This window comes from Engraulis encrasicolus, chromosome 6 (assembly GCF_034702125.1).
Source record: "Engraulis encrasicolus isolate BLACKSEA-1 chromosome 6, IST_EnEncr_1.0, whole genome shotgun sequence".
NCBI lineage: Eukaryota > Metazoa > Chordata > Actinopteri > Clupeiformes > Engraulidae > Engraulis > Engraulis encrasicolus.
Genome location: NC_085862.1, coordinates 56,459,082 through 56,465,081, shown reverse-complemented (window position 1 = coordinate 56,465,081; position 6,000 = coordinate 56,459,082).

Here is a 6,000-nt window from a genome sequence, read left to right as displayed (position 1 = left end):
AGAACCCAATTGATGGGGGGCTTTCTTGTTGTGTGGCCCAGGGACCAATGGAGTCATAATCCGTTCCTGCTGGCATCTAGAACATGATTCAGCAGGTTGGAGATGAAATAGGGATATGGGCGGCAGGGCCGGATTAACGCACAGGCTAGGGGGCCCCTAATTGGCCGATTGTGAAAAAACGCAGAATTGTGACAAGATGCAATATGGAATAATTGATCTGTTATGTTTAGTAGAGTTGGTAGACACGTTATCCTTAATTCGTAATCGGGACACTGTCTATGTACGTTTTGTGGCGAAATTTGCCCTCCAGGGGGACCCACAGCAACCTATAGCCAAGGGTCCCCAGGCCATGTTCATCCGGTCCTGATGGGCAGCACCATCACGCACCAGAATCTGCCCGTGGTGGCGTGCCGCCAAGCCTGGCTTGCAGCCTACAGATCCAGGCCTGCCAAACTCCAACTCCCCCTGCCCCCCCGTCCCTCCAACTCCCCTCTGAAAAGCCTGTCGGTGGCAATTAATTAATCTGCCCCTTTCCACAGGCCTGAATGTGAAATGTCAACACAGCAGAGCCATCAGCACATTTCACTGGCCTGTCACCATGCCACCCTCACCACACAAACACACACACACACACACACACACACACACACACACACACACACACACACACACACACACACACACACACACACACACACACACACACACACACACACACACACACAGGACAGCATGTATACAGACACAGTTGCACACAGACTCACACACACAAACACATTCTTTCTCTCTCATACACACACACACACACACAGAGTTGGTATACCAATGTGCGTGCGCGCACAGAGAGGGAGAGAGAGCGAAACTCATTCACTGACTTACAGAGGAACACAATCTCTCTCTCTCTTTCTCCCTCGTTCTGAACAACACATAGGCCTATATAAAGTACATGTGTGTGCATAAACATGCATACACTAAGCACAGTGCTGTTTGGCAAAGCATCACACTGCATGTCACAGGCTAACAATCATTCCAATTACAATCAATGACTGTTGTGGCCTGCTCTTCTCTGCAGCGGACTGTGGAGCTGGAGAAACCCTGAGCATGCCCTGACTACGTACACCACAGAACAAGTGAACAAGACAGCCCATTGTCCTCCAACCCATCCTCCTGTTTTGAAGACTGTCTGGCTATTTAACTTGGCGTAATCTTTGGCTTCACATCAGATACACACATGCATGCATATATGTATATGGTGTGCATTCACGCACACACACAGCAGCAACAGCAGCAATAGGAGCAAAACAGCAAAACGGTCCAAATTAAACTGAATTCTCTGAATATGCATAAAATGTTAGTTCTTTTAGATTTCCAACGTAACATTCTTTTTGTGTGCATTCCAGAGCAACCAATCTTGTATCCCAAATGGCTCTGCTATAGGCCTGGGTGTTGTGATCCATTAGTGACTTGGTAACAAAGTGGTGAGTTATGTTGGGTACTGATGTTGGCCTGCTATTGTACTTTTAGATGTTAGAGTTAGAAAGAGAGAGGGTTGGCATTTGATATAATGCTTACAGGAATTATCTCTGTGAGTTTGGTCAAGATTAATTGTTAGGTGCCGTACTGTTGGTGCGCTACGTTAAAAGTGCACGCACATGTTAAGTATCTTGTGTTAGATGAGCATGCGCGAGTCCTATTTGAGAGAGAGAGAGAGAGAGAATGGGTTTGTGTGTGTGTGTGCGTCTGTAAGATACATTGTGTTAGGAGGGAATTGTGTGTGAGTACCTCATAGGATTGTGTCTCCTCTGTGGTGGCGGTGCTATGAATGTGCATGCAAGTGTGTGTGTGTGTGTGTGTGTGTGTGTGTGTGTGTGTGTGTGTGTGTGTGTGTGTGTGTGTGTGTGTGTGTGTGTGTGTGTGTGTGTGTGTGTGTGTGTTAGGCGATTGTGTGGGTGCAAGAGAGAGTGAGTACCTGTGATGGTGGTATGTGTCCCCTCTGTGGTAGCTCTGCTGTGGGTGAGTGTGAGTGTGCTTTTTAAAGTGCCTGGCTCACTCTGCCATTATCCCTCTATCACAATAGAGCGAATCATCCAGTGCAGCACGTGTGCAGTGAGGTCATCTCTCTCTCTCTCTCTCTCTGTCTCTCTCCATCTCTTTCCCTCTCCATCCCATTCCTCTCTTTCTGCATGTCCCCACCCCCTCTCATCCACACATAATGCTGTTAACATCTGTTCATTTGCCCAGTTTTCTGCATTACTCATTAAAATTCTTGGATAAAATGTCTTGAATTAAATACCATGTGGTCATATGAAGAGTTCAGATGCAAACCCCTCTAAACGTCATTACAAAAATTTGTAAAAAAAAAAAAAAAAAAAAAAAAAAGTAAATAAAATAAAAAAATTGAAAATCATTTTCACCAAGGAATCACAGCTTATGACTTATGACCAGATCTTGGGCTTCATGGACGTCCATGGATTTCCTACTGAATCTTTGTGTATGGAACAGGGATTCTTGAGAGATGGGACAAAACATGTCCGGGAGACAAAACTCCTGTTTGTGCTTAACATGTAATTAAAAATTGCAACAAAATTAGCTGGAATGATAGAAGAAGTTTTGTACACTAAAACATGATTTCATTTTAATATAGTTTTATTTTTTTTATTTTACACGTTGCAGTGTGTGATCAGTACCTTCAAAACCCCATGTCCGAAAGCAAGATTTAGAATTTGACAATACCATAATAATTGGTTAAAATGAAATATAACAAACATCATAGCTACTGTCATAAAGTATTTTGGATAATCAAACTACATGTATGTACAATGTTTTATAAACCTTTTTATATACTTTTTAAACTATTGAACATGTGTCCCGACTTTTAGTCAACACCGTAAGATTTTTTTTGAAATACAAAAAAAATCTACCATTATTGTGGTCAGTTCACACTCTAACCAGCCTGGTACTACTTCCTGTTTGGTATACATGCCATGGAGACACTGTTCTGTTATATTTGATTTTATCAATGCATCTTTAGGAAGACCACCTATGTCACAGCCATACTGTGTCAACACCATAATACATAAAAATAAGGGTTATTTCAGTATTTTGTAGAACTGAGCCCTGAAGAAGGTCAGTAGACCGAAAGCTTGGCCTATTAAAAAGAACACAGAGGATTTAGTGTGCATACATTTTTCTTTCTATTTTACACAGTATTTTGTATAATGAAAGCTTAGAGTAAATTTATTGGCAAGTCCTTAAGCGACTGCTGATGTACCAGATGATTTCTGTTAGAAAATCATGTGTTATTATGAAAAGTAGGTTTATTTGTCAACTCCGTAAGAGTCAACTCCATAAGATTTTCTTATGGAGTTGACATGCAAAATCTTATGGAGTTGACAAATTCACCAAAAACTGCTCAATATGCTAATATTATATTTGTTTCAAGCGTAGAAACAGGAGGAAAAGTTATTTTAGGATATTATATGTATATTAATGTGCATATAATCATAAGCTTATAAGTACATTTTTTATATATGGACAAAAAAGTTAAATCTAAAGTTTAATTAAAACAAACTTTTAAAAAAGAGAAGCTTAAGAAAGAATATCACTACAAAATAAACTGTGAAAAAAACATTTTGAACAAAATAGGCTTCAAAAATCAGACCAGCTTGTCAACTCTGTCAGTTTTTCTGTCAACTCCGTAAGATTTTCCTCAGCACTTTCAGATGTTTTTGTAATATTTTGGGGGAAAAGCTCATTCTTTAATCATTTTTTTTGTTTAGGCAATAAAGGGTCATTAGATCTATACCACCATGTATTTTAACCACTTTAGGTGTTTTCCTCATGGTTGCAAAATAAAAGATAAAGTCTGAAAATGCCAATTTTTCGAACTCTCTGTGTTAATAACAGTCTTAAATTAAAATTTAAATATATATATTACATATTATTGTACATCAAGGTAACTAAGTATCATTACAATACAAATCAGAGCTAAAGATTCTTGTTGCACTATTATAATAATTTAATTATGTACTTTTCTTGTGTTTGATGGAGTTGACGAAAATCTAGGCATGAAGGTAAACATGTTAATTTGTTAAAAATGCCTGGAGCCTGTATTTTTACATGCCTGAAAACTACACATCTTTATCTAGATGAATATATAACCATCAACAACATATTCTGCATTTTCAAAATCAGGTTTTCAAAACGCGTTTCGTCCCATCTCTCAAGAATCCTACATTATGCACAGAAAAATGCAGATGCATCAATCCATGCATAAACAGGTTTTTACATTTTCATCATACATCTGATATTAGGTGAAATTCAGTGCATGCACATTTTTGTCATGCCACGTCAGTTTCAGTAGACTACATTCAAAATTTTGTGCCAGACGTGTGTAGCCTATGTAGCTTTTTTGTGTGCAATCAAGCTGGACACACCCCCAAGACCCACCTACAACTGAGACTAATAAGTATTTGATCCCTTGCTTATTTTATTGGGTTGCATGCTAGGCAAAAATCCCTGGACCCCCTGGACAGGGGCGCAACAACAGTATATGCGACGTACGCGTTGCAGGGGGGCGCCAGAGAGAGGGGGGCCGCCAAAGAGAGGTCTATGGAAGGCACCAAATAATTATTAAGTGGGTTTTTTTGGGGGGTGTGGGGTCGAGGGGGCACCAAAACAGTTCTTGCATGCCCCCCCAGAAATGAGTAGTTGCGCCCCTGCCCCTGGATAAAAATCCCTTCTGATATGTGCACAAACATTGGCATCAACCAAAAGAACTGTCTGACCTAGAGAACCATCTTTTCAGAGAACAAGCTTTGCCTTCAAGTATTTTGTCTTCTTTGGATGGAGGGGTCAAATACCTTTTTCCGTCAGTGAAATACAAAGGAATTGAAATAATTTCTTTAGTTAGGCTATTTTCCGGATTTTTGTTTTGATATTCTGTCTCTCTATAACAACACCCCATTAAATTTATACAAACCCCAACTCGGGTGAAGTTGGGACGTTTGGTAAACAGTGAATAAAATCAAAATGCTATCATTTTCAAAACATTCAATCTATTCATTAAATGGAGAATAGTGAAAAGACAACATATTAAGTGTTAAAACCGAGAAAAAATATTGTTTTGAGGGACATTTGTACTCATTTCTAATTTGATAAATGCAACACGTCTCAAATAAGTTGGTACGGGTATCAGTGAAATTTAGTAAACATCCAAATAAGATAAAACAGCAAAGAAGAACATGTCAAAATGAATTGTACTGACGGACAATATAGGTGTCCAGGTGTAAGATCATCACAGAGAGGCTGAGTCACTCAGAATTAAAGATGCAAAGGGAATAATTACCATAGTTATTACATACATTTTTGAATTCCCTTTGATTTACCACGATTGAGTGTATATAAGACATATTTTTGTTATTAAAATCATTGTATAGGTTCATGACATCATTAAATATATATTGGCTGTAGTCTCACTCTAGCACTCCAGGAATTAGAGCTATTGAAAATTGACCATATTAAGAATGCTTAATGCGTGCAAATGATACAGGGGTGTAACATTCTCCTAAGCACTTGAGCTCACTTGAAATAGACCCAGAAGACATGGGAAACTGTCCTTTGCTTACAGAAGTCAGCAGAAGTTGTAGAAGATATAGATTTTTGAAAATAATAGAGCATTGCTCATCCTGTGCTACAGTGAAAATGGACCATCCAACTTGTGTTAGTGCTAACTTCAAAAGTCAGCCTCCATGATGGCATGCGGGTGCAGTAGTGCATTGGTTAAGATGTTCTCACTCATCTGTAGAGTTAAATACAGTGCTGAATGGTATGGGTTTTAAACAGCATGAAAAGCCACTCATGCATTATATTTTGAAGGGAGATCTTCGATTACTGCCACATAGTAAGGTCAAATTGCATTCTCTACTATGTTTTAACAGTTTGGCTCCATCATAAGGACCAGCAGGTGATAAAATGGTGGGCTTTTGGTCAAGACCTGTC